Genomic DNA, 12,100 nt, shown 5'->3' on the forward strand with positions numbered 1-12,100 from the left:
GCCTCACAAAGCGAATGTGTTACCATGGCAACGGCAAAATTTGGATGAACATTCTAGGGGCAGTTGTGATGAACATCCTAACTGTCTGAGTCTCATGTTCTGTCCACACATGAAGCAATGTTCATTTTACATGATCAAAACTCTATGGAAACCACGTTATGTGTACCAAAGGAAATAACCATGATACACTGGGAAGTGTCCTTTCTATCCATTCAAGTTCTGTGGGACAGCCCCGCTCAGCTTGCCGAGTAAAGAACTCCACTTCCCACAAAGCTTCACTCTGAGTGCACGTGTCATTGCTGCCAGCAAACCGGACCGGACGTCACATTCCTGCATTCCCTTATTCCTCTGTCTGGAACGGCGGAGTTACCAGATAATCCTCTCCCCCTTTCTTTCCCGAAAAATACACCCATGACACGGCGGATTTGATCTCAGGAGGTGATCCCAGGTTCACCAGGAGTCCGAATCTCACTTTGGGTGAGGATTTTCCTCATTTTAAGCCTGTGAAGGTGTTTGTCGGTTGAGTGTTGTAGCCGCGGTAACCAGATAACAGTTGCATACGATGCGCTGGATTTGGAGCGAGTTGTCGGTGTGAGTGACCTCGCTGTGGCTGAACGACTTATCTTTGACCGCAGCAGGCAAACCTGTTGATATGGTACTGCTATTAGACTAGGGACTGAATCTGCAAATTGCCATTCTGTAGCCTGTTGTTTACGGTTCAACTTTATACCAGAGCTAATGCTAGCCGGCTAAGTTTAGCCGCAGAGCTTGCGTCACCTTTGTTATCAGCGGTACGCGGGCAGACACACACCAGGGCGTGGAAGCGCCAGGCCGCCGGACACAGATGTGGTCAGATGTGGATGTACTTACTTTGGCAGGGAACATTTATGGTGCAATCCTGGGATAAAACTGTTGGAAACGTATTGACGCGGTACACCTCTTGGGTAACGGATACGTAGCATCCCAGCTAGCATGGGCGTGGTTATACGAGTACCAAAGTGAAAAGTTACAGTACATGGTTAAAGCATTGTGTGCAGTTGTAAGGGTCAGCTTGCTATCAGCTTGGTTGTATATGCTTGCAAGCGACAGGAATAGCTGTCCATAACGTTACATGACAGCCTGCCCTGCAAGGCAGCTGAGCTTGCTGCAAATCAGCACCCTTCCTCGGCTATTGACCTAACAACAAAGAGAGGTAGCTTGTGGCAGCAGCTTGTGCCCATGCCAAGACAGAAGGAAAGCATTGAAAAATATAAAATATACCTTGCTCTTGTATCGTAAGTAGGATGCCACAAGCTCATCTGCCACTGCCACAGTGACAACATTGCTTTGTGATCTGTTATGACAGCTGAGCTCTGGATAAAAACAGTTGAGGATAATGTTTAGTTATTACTGTACATGATGTGATGGACCATACTAGTGGGACTGTGTATGTGCATAATAAACTCTCACCCATACAACTTAAAGATCAGTAAAATCACATGATATCATCACACCTACATTAGGTTAATCTGTGGCCTATCACATGCAGAAGCACACTATCAAGCCCTGACTGATATTTTAGGTTATACTTACATCATGAGGGCTTTGCCCCAGAGGAGCAGCTCCAGGTTGCTCATGACATTCTCGAAATTCCTGCTGTTCAGAGACAGATTAGATCAGAGTGACTTCAATGAAGAATGTCTGCATGCCACTACAAGTCACCTTTTCTCTCATGGTGAGAATAACAAGGACCACTACTGAGACAAGGTTTCTCACACTTTGATACAGGAAAGTCAGTCCCACTTAGGCATGACTGGTCTGCTGTGACTTGTGTGTCTTGAGTGAGTCTTGGTTGAGACAGAAAGCTTTCTCATTGGAGAAGAAATATATATGTCTGTCAGCTCTCCCAAAATTCATTGACTGATAAATGTTTACCGTTGCAAAAAGGATATAGCCACATAGTATGATCCGCTTCCAATTAGCCTGCACTACTGTAGTGTCTCATCTTGAGGCGTATGTTGATTCATTTGCCTACCTAGTGGTAAGTCAGGTTCAGCCAGTGTCTCATCCTGTATTGTCATTGGAAAGAGACAGTTCAGTGTGTGCCTGTCATCCAAGCAAAAGGCCGCCCAGACTGATTAAGTAATTTGTTTGGCACTGTTACCTTATGTGAACATGGCAAAGTCAAGCAACTAACAAAATGACAAAGTGTGCTGATAGTATTGATTAATTTTAAATAATGTCAATAGACAGACTGTAATTCTTAACTGTAAGCTAGTTTTTAGTTTATATGGGCCATGTTGTAAGGCTTTCTAGGCCAAAGTTATGCACAGTATAAAGCATCACACATACTGTATTTGACTCTAAATTTGTGACTGATAAAGTGCCAGTGTTTGAACTTGGGCCTACGCTTCCAGAATCCCATCCTCTATCTAGTTCAGTGTCTTTATGGCTGCGTGTTAGAAACCACTGGAACATGCTTCCATTTGTTGGCACTTACTGCCACTAATCACCAGCTACTTGAAATTATACTCCTGTGTCTTTGTGACATTTTCCATCATTTTATTTTTAGTACACAACCATGCTGCTGTTGCATTCTTAGGATATTTGAACAGCGGCATGAGGTATGTTACAGTCATAGCAGGGATGCACATTCGGGTTTTCTGAGGCCGTTTCCGATTGCTGATATTTTTTCTTAACAGTGTGATCGGCTGATCACCGATTCAATCGCTGATCGAAAAATGATGCATTTTACCCATCCTTGCTACTAACAACGGCACAGCAACATAAATAGTAAAACTCCCATATAGCACTGTGTTTAACAGATTGTTCTTATGGTTGCATGACAAAGCTGGCCTATCCATGTGTAATTCAATCATATGTTTTTATGCAAACATAGTAATTAGGCTACATGTTAGTGTGTTTGATGACTGAGATGCCTACTCACTGGTAGTGCATCAAAAAGTTTTTAATTGCAGCAGCAGCATAGGCTCTGCCTTCTTTTCATTATATTAACTTGTTCTAATATATGATCAAGGCAGTGAAATTCAAAACACACTGTAGCATTGCACACATTAAATACTGCAATAACATGATCTATATCAGATATTTTGAATTTGAAATGCTGAACTGACAGATGGACAACGTGCTACAACGTGCTACAAATTCTGGCTACAGAGAGGCTCATACTTTTTACGGCATATGTTTGACCACTTTGATCCTGCAATTGAGACTTTTTTCTTTTTCTTTTGATCAGCAGTTGAAACAGTGAAACTGATAACCTATTTAGAACGTTTATCTATTTGTGCCTGATAAGGCTGTCGGAGCAAATTTCAATGTTCAAATTTCAGTTGAATGTCAAAAAATCATAATGAATTTGAATCCCAACTTGCTTGTCGAATGCATGTTTTATTTATTTTAACAGCAGATTGAACTGAATGCATTACTGCCTCCACCATAGACTCCCTTGCTTGTTAGCGGCAACATGGCAGAAAACACCCAGCCTGACGAGAACATTCCCACTCCTCCATGTTTGGAAGATATTTGGATTCCCCTCAGTAAAAAGCCAAGAATCAGCAGATTACCAAATCAAACCTTTCAAGAAATTAAATAACGGAAAAAACGGCTGTGAATCGGCTCCAAATAGAATCTGTATCTGCTTAATATGCAATGTATGTTCACTACTTTCATGTGTCAACATTATAGCAATTTTATCATTAATATTCAAATTTCAGTTGAATTTGGCTCAATTCAGTCAATTCATAGCCCTTTGACAGCCCTAGTGGCCGATCAATCGGTGCGCCCCGATGATATAGCCTTCAGTATGTTTTGGATCTTGGAACTTCAACCACTCTTCAACTCTTTTCAAATAAAAAGCAAAAACCACAATGGCCTTGTCACAGTAAAGCAAGTTATTGCCTCAGATGTAGGTCTCGATGTAGAAATTGACAAAGCAGAGCGTGTGCAGTGTCATCACCCCAGTAGACTGGAGTCCCAGTACGCCTGTTTCGAGTGCCCCCTGCTGCATTGATCTGATGGCAGATAGAGTCAGTGGGGCTGTGAACTCTGCCCTCAGAGGTCAAACAGTGACAGGACATGAGGTAATGATGCCAGAATAATGATGTCAGAGTTCATGTGAATAGTAGGCTGCATGTGGCTAGCTCTGTTGCTGTGTGCCATTCAAGCAAATGTAAAAAAAAAAAAAAAGAAATGGGCCATGATGCCCACCAAGTTATTCTTTTTACAATATGCATGCAGTGTTTTGTAGAATGTGGAGGAGGAGGGAACAGCAGCTGCATGTTATGGAGAGAGTGGGAGTAGCCCACAGAAAACTGGAACACCCTGACTAAGCCTCATTGCACTGGGAAATACTGCTCATTATATTGCTAGTGTGTGGATGAGTGAGTGGGAAAAGAGAAAGTGGAGAGAGAGAGAGCACATGGTTCATTGTTCAGGAAAACATACCAGTGTAAGAACGGATAGGTTAGGTGGTGGTTTAAGTCAATCTGAGAAACTAAGGCCTTTAGCTTAGCACAGGGATGTAACGTTAGACTTGACTCGCTCATACCCAGGTCTCTTTATTTATTGGAAAGGGGCCACAGTGTGACATAATGTCACTCTTGCTGTCTTTCTGTCGCTAACCTTTTGTTAGCAGAGTTGCTTGTTTTGTCATCATCTCGTGTGTTCCCCCTAATCGGTACAGGCCACAGCTGTACCTTTGTTGCCATGCCTTTCTCTTTTGTTGACGGTGAGCTCTGAGGCCTTTTGGGCCCGTGACATTTGAGGTCCATACATGTTTTAAAGCCTATGAGCTGTATAACACAGCCTAGTTTGTTTGCCAGGTGTGTGTGTATGTGTGTGTGTGTGTGTGGATCTAGACAGAACAGAATAGAATTGTTGGGCCTATAGCACTATCCTCTCCCATCATGTCACTTCAGGGCCATGGGGGGACAATGGGACTATTGTCATAGGCACAAACATACACGCACACACACACACACACACACACACACACACACACACACACACACACACACACACCCTTGTACCCCCCTATGCGCCCCATGATTCTCCGTTCTAATTGTGCAGTCTGTCTTTTACTGAACTGTTCCTCTAGATTCAGGTCATGCTCCCCTCTTTGGCACATTCCTGTTTACTCACACCAGCGTGTTAGAGTGAAGGGGAGGCGGGGAATATGACTTCTGAAGTCTTCTGAAGTTGTTTATTTCATTTCTACAACATATATTCCTTGCCTAGTATCAGCTTGGTGATCTGTCTAGTGCCATCTAGGCCTAAATGTTATTACTAGGACTATCCTCTCCTGTAGTAACCTCAATGCCTGAATTAGCCAGGGTGTTGGGTGGATGACATGACACTTAAGATTTAGTGAGGGAAATAGTGGTACTAGACCTTTGTGCTGCTTGAAAGCTGAGACAAGCTGAGTTTTTAATGTATAGCCCAATCTTCTATGTTATGTTTTGTGTTGCTACAGGCCAAACACCTTCATTCATAAGGGAATAGGATGGTCTTTATTGTCTCTTGGTTGAGCCACAGCTAGCTTAGCTACTAGCTGACTGACAGACCGGCTGACTGCTGGACGTATTGTATTGTGGAATGTGCTTGCAGCAGAGGGTATTCCAATCCACTACTCACTGCTGCAAATCTCTCTCTCTCTCTATCTCTCTCTCTCTCTCCCTCTCTCTCTGTCTTTGCTTCTGGTTATGAGAGAACAGAAGTGACAGTCGTGTGAACACTGAGCAGTGGCCTTGTGTGCGGTCAAGCATGGGAGAAGCGTACCCTAGACCAGCAACAGTAAATGGTTTTGAAATATCACTGATTGTGTCTTTGTTGGCCTATGTAGAGCCCAGGAGTGGCCGCAGGAGAAAAAAAAAAACATATTTCAAGGCCTTGATTTACCACATTGAATGCTCTAGATGGTATTGCACACGGGTTAGATGGACCTCGTGCCCTCATTTTGATCAGTCTGAGTGCACAAGATGGTTAGTGCGTTCACTCATTTTCATTATTTTGTGTGCAGAATTTCATAATTCATGTGAACAAATTAAGATGTACCCACAATTTAATAAAATGTGATTGTTTTTTTAAAAATCTTCTTGTGTTTTACATACATGGGCCAGACGTGACCGTCAAACAGACCGGGGGGGTCTGGCACCGTGTAGTTCCTAAAGCACCTCCTCTTTTTGCATTCTTCGTATGGAATGGAAATAAAGTAACTTTGGTTCAGTACGTCAATCAAAGGTCCGTAGGTGTAAAGCAGGAAGCCCTCCACAATAAGGATGTGAGTCTCCTCATCCTTATGGTCAGACTCCGGGAGGATGTCGGTATCCAGGGTGTTATTGATGCCATGCGACTTCTCAAACTTCACAGGGTTCTCCAGCAACCCAAAGATCGTGCTCATCATGGCGTCCATGTCCAAAGCAGTAATGACTTGAAGAAGTCATCCTGATGTACCACACAGCAGTTGGGCAAGTTCTTGATCAGTCGGTTGGTTGAAAATCTAATTTGACTATGAATGGACTGAAATGAAATTTTTCTGTTACAGTTTCTTGAGGGATTTGAGTTGGTGATCTGCTGATTCTTGCCTTGTACTGAGGGAAATCCAAATATCTTCCAAACACGGCTTGGAGGAGTAGTAATCTCATCAGGCTGGGTGTTTTCTGCCATGATGCCGCTAACAACCATGTGTGTGCTAAAAACAAACTAGCAGGCTAGTAGAACAGAGCGACAGAGAATGAGAGTCTATGGAGCCAAGGCATGGGGAGCCAGGGATGCGTTAGTTCAATTGGTTGTAAAATAAGTAAATCACTGAATAAAATAGTGTTTTTTGACGCATTCAATGGGCAGATTAGGGTTCGAATTTGTTATGATTTTTTGACAATCCAATGAAATTCAAATATTGATTTGTTCTGACAGCCACGGACTTGCAGGCGCCATGCCATCAGCTTGTACTTCAGAATAGTCTACTCCAAATTATATTTAAACCTGAGTGTCAATTTGTTTAGCCAGCCACTCAGTAGTAGACCAGATTAGGCCTGTTAGCAGCTCTCACTGCATGGGGTGAGAACATTGGCTTGGACTCAGACTGGGTCTGATGTTCTGCTCTGTTTGGATTGGGAGGATTAAGGTTCTTGCTGTTTGGTTGTTGTGTAACCATATCAAAGCCAGCTAATCACTGCTGTCTGTCTGCATGTTTTTTTTTGTTTGTTTGTTTGTTTATGCTCTGCCTGTGTTGTGCCTGTGTTGTACTACTACTAACCCTAACCCTGTATTTCATGATGCACTCAGTGTTATCTGTTTGTGGAGATGAAGAGAAAGTTTGTAGTACTCACAGTAAAGTTATTTTATTGCATCAGGACTTAAATACAGTGGCTGCTGTTGGGGTATTGGGTCTTTCATTCCTCTGTAGATTAGAGTAAACATAGCCTACCTGTTGCACTCAATGTTTCACTGACTTTGTGATCAGTGAGTTTAATATCCAAGAACATTCCTCATAGTGAATTGCTTTCATTATTTGAAAGCAGGGTATACCTGTGAAAATGTCTGGTCTGAGCTTAGCCTAATTAATACATTTTGATCAATAAGTGTACCCCATTGCAGCTAATCTCTTTTAAGTATATTATATCACATTTAAACACTTAAACATCACATTTAGAAGGAAGAGAAAGAGAGGAAAGCAGATCTTTAGAAAACAAAAATGTCAATAATGGTCATTGCTCAGTGACACACACCCCAAAAATTCTTTCTCCTCAAGTCTTCATCTAATTTTTCATGTCAACACTAGCCTGAAGTGTTGCTTGGTACTGTAGATGACCATACTGACATACAAGACACATCCAGTTCTAACAGTTATCTTTAAAGCTACAATCCGTGATTGCTGAAAATGTGCTCTTATCGACATCACCCACTTCTGTGCTTGTTTTGTAAATGTTGTGTTGGAGAGGGTGATGGGGTGAAGTGCCACGCCTCCAGGTGAGCGTATATCAGTAAGGGTGGGGGGGCAGGACGCCTACGGTGGCAGAGAGTGGAGCTGGATTGGAGACAGATAAATTGAAGTTGGCAGCTGACCATCTAAAAGGAAAACGTTAGCGGTAATGATGTGTAACCCGGGACTGTCAGACTCTACATCTATTGATCCTCCACCTACAACAACTTGTGCAATGTGCATGACCGTTCCCAGCACCGCATCAATATTGGCTTGGCATTCGTCCTTGGTGTTGTACAGACCAAAGAAAATGATATAACATAGCCTACCTGAGAGAACATTTTTTCCAAATTCTTGAGCTGAAATGACATGAATGAAAGGCTGGAAATAAAAAAAAACACCAACTTAACATAAAGGGGCATGTATGTTGTTGTAATTCCCTGCACAGCTGATAGAGGAGCACTGGAGCACACATTGTGGAAAGTAGCTTCTTATGTGAGAAAATATCTTTTTGTTCAGAGCAAACTTGGAATGGCAATTAAGATGCTGTGAAAAAGAAGCAAAACTGTTAAGAAATGAGACAGAAACGATAAATCCAATTTAAGAGATTTAACTGTCTTACATTCTAAGCAGTAGCTCAGTTTCAGTGGGTGGGCTTTTGCCCTTATCCTGTTTTTTAATTTTTTGTTTCTTATTTATTTATTATGCACTGCTGGCTAATTTTATAGTGAAGGAGATAAAACTGAGAAGGGAAAAATGTACTGATGCTTCCTTACACAGGTACATCTGCCCAGTTATATTTTTTCAATAAAGCATTTGAAAAAGTATTATTATTTTTTTTTTAATCGAATGACTTGAATAAGCAATTGAATATTTAATAGAATACTCAATTATCGAAACAATACATAGTTGCAGGCAGCTTTAATGTCATTGCTTTCTGTATTGCTCACTGTTTTTGTATTGGCCTTCCACCGGAGCTACACTGTGCATGTTAGAGCCGTGTCATGTTGGGCAGCAGCGTATAGTGTTTCACCTGCTACACCAACAACGCATGTGTTCTGTAGGAGACGTGCTTCGTTTGGGTTGTTGACGGTTTGTTGTCGAAGTAGCTTTTTGTAGAGGTGTTGTTTTATCTGATCTATGGGTAAGTGAACATGCTGTTATGCACAGTAGCTATGAAAAACATCCCTCACCTGATGCTTCAACAGCAGATGCAATTTTTTTTTGCAATTATTTTTGATTGTCCTTATAGGAGGCATTACTGGGGTCATACAGTTTTTTGTACAACAACACAACAGAGAGATGATGCCACCACAGCAAATTTATTTTTCTTTGGGGTGGGGGGTGAAGCAACCCATGGGTTCAAAGGTAAAATATCATCAGTCGCCTCGTCCAATAAAATGTGACCCATGTTCACCCATCCCAGCAAATATGACGGCCTATACACTTCACAAAAGCATTTGCTTAGGTTTTTGCAACCATTTATGTGTAGAAGGGCCATGCAAATGCACATAGACAAAAAATAAATAGCCTTAACCACCTGCGCAAAAATTAAATTCTAATGCGCGGCTCTGGGAAGCTTCTGTGGCTGGTCTGGGTTTGTCCTGGCTCAAAAAGAGGCTTAGGTGGTGCCTCAGAGCGGCGGGTCTGGATTTGTCAACACGGCCAATTTAACACCCAAACCCCCTCTATTCCAATTTTATGCTTTTATAGACACCAGTTTTTAGCATCTGACTAACATAACACTGTCCTAGATGAGCCATTCTTTAGCTTTTAAAATCCAATTTATTCATATTTCCATGGCTAAGAGGACGAAAACAGACCCCTACATTTATAAGTATCCATTCATCACTTCATCATCTCCAACAGGGATGTTTATAAGTGGCTGGGATCTCTTACTTTGATTCCAAAAAAGATGATTGCCATCACAATTTCAAGAATTCCTTATGTTTTAACAGGATTAGCCCAACTTGCAGCTGGGTAATTAGAGCATAGATAAAAAAAGGTGACCTTTCTCAATATTCTTGCAATGAACAAAGACAAAATATGAAAAATGAATATAAGTAATGGAATAATTTATTTTCAGGAGACATTGTGCTCGATGATAACCTTGTCCATCTGAAGAACTAAGCTGATCCACTAGCTGTTGTTTCAGTTTGGTCAGTGTGTTTTTGCCTGGCAGTGTCTCGGCTACCGGACAGAAACATCCCTAACGTTACAAACATCACCTGGACACTTCCGAGTCGATTTAAATTCACTTTTAAAAAAGTTTGTTAGACGGCTCAAAATTACGCTTAAGCACTGGCATAGACATGTCACATCTCTAATGTGTCCAGTGCAGCAGCCTGGTTATGTACACCCATGGGCACAAACTGTAATTTCTTGGTATACTAGCCATTAATTCTGGTTTCCCCTCTGCAGCTGTGTCATGTGACCAGTCAGAGCCAGTGTGTGTCACTTCCTGTGCCTGTTTCCTTGTGTGCATTCATCCATCGAAGCTCTCAAAGTTCGCAATTCTGCAGAGCCTGGATTAACTGCACCTGGCAGAGGGAGCACTGATCTATGATTACTAGTGAGACTTCTCTATTTCCACATTATTAACTCGTTACCACAAAGTAAACAGATCTTTAATTGTCATTCCTCCTGTACTGTTTCAAGAATACTACAGGGCTGGTCTACAGAAATACCCAGGCAGATGCTTATAAGCAGTTGTGAAAGGCATTTGGAGGGGAAATGCACAACATCTATGATGTTGTGCATTTCCCCTCCAAATGAGCCTTTAAGATACAATAATTCAACTCACATGTACACATCAGTGTGTTAGCTAAGCACTGGCCCACATAACCTTTTGGATGTAGGCTATTAAATGTGGCCAACAGTGCCCTAGCTATTGAAGTATACTGATGAGAGGAAATGTGTAGCTTTAACCACATCACAGAGCCTTATCTCCTGTCAACATCATTCAATTTACCACGATTAGGTCAGATGGTTTCATATTACCATACTGAATGGCTTTAAACCAGAACAATAATGCTGTTTGTGTGTTACTGTCCCTTATTCTGTACATTTTTTTGCTTTATACAAAAAATACAAAGGTGGCGACTGAGAGAGACAGACAACCTTGACCACACTGCATTGTCTAGTGTAAATGATGACAAAATGACACAATAAAGTAATAAATCTAGGCCTACCTTCTGCTTTTTACAAGTTTATCTTATCATGGAGCCTGCATGGTGTAGCCTAGTAGTAGGCTCTGCCTCACAAACAAAGAAGCAGTGTGCAGTCCAGTGCCATGCTGTGTTTGTCTGGCCATTTATCTGTCTGGATGGTGCTGGGCTACTAGCACAATACTCAGCTAGGTTATAGTGCATGCTGCTTTGCATTTTGCAGTGCCGATCTCTCTGCTGGCCTGTGGTGTCACTGACTGTGACAGTCAGTGTTGTCCCAGCACTCTGATCTGTAAGCCATAAACGGCTTATACAGATATTTACACATAATGTCATTATAATTGTTCAGTGATATTGTTCAATGTGCCATTCAGTCAGGTTTCTCTGGGTTTTACAAAGGCTTTGATTGTAATGTTGCCAGTGTAACACTTAGGCATTCACTTTAATAGGTAGGGAAAACCTGTTGCATATTAATAGTGGTAGAAGTAGATTGTCATGTCAACTACTAGTGTTGGAATACTAATGCTAGTGCATCAGCTGCAAACCTAGTGGTGAGGCTTCAAGTGTGGCCAGGACAAGGTGTGGCAGGCAGCTCTTTGTTGGAACAGCTGGAAGAAGGGAGGGAGGGATAGCGAAAGAGATGAGGAAGGAGGAGGAGGGGAGGAATATGGGGAGGGACTGGAAGATGTAGTTTGAGAAGGGGAAGGAGAGTGCAACAGACAGAAAGAGGAAGAGAGAGAAGGAGGGAGGGGGCGTCTCACACTCTACTCGACCATGTTGCTACAGGCATGCCAATGCCAGCACCCACATGCAGACACTGTTTCACAGTGCAGTGACCACTGCAATAAAGTACTTCGACAGACACAATCTCTCTCTCTCTCGTACTCGCACGTATGCGCTCTCTCTGTCTCTCTCTGTCTCTCTCTGTCTCTCTCTGTCTCACTCTCTGGTTCTGGGCTCCATATTTTGGTTTACACACTCAGTCTTTCTGTCTAAGCTCAGTGGCCACAGG

The 12,100-nt window shown here is 42.2% G+C and overlaps 1 protein-coding gene across 1 annotated transcript in view; it reads left to right on the forward strand.

Moving 5' to 3' along the window:
* Positions 1–350: 350 nt before the first annotated feature.
* ctif (CBP80/20-dependent translation initiation factor) overlaps positions 351–12,100 on the forward strand; it is an 80,839-nt gene continuing 69,089 nt past the window's right edge. Inside the window, exon 1 of the mRNA XM_071896760.2 lies at positions 351–477. The gene's annotated coding sequence lies outside the window, so the exon portion shown is untranslated. The remainder of the gene's footprint in view (positions 478–12,100) is intronic.

This window comes from Centroberyx gerrardi, chromosome 2 (assembly GCF_048128805.1).
Source record: "Centroberyx gerrardi isolate f3 chromosome 2, fCenGer3.hap1.cur.20231027, whole genome shotgun sequence".
NCBI lineage: Eukaryota > Metazoa > Chordata > Actinopteri > Beryciformes > Berycidae > Centroberyx > Centroberyx gerrardi.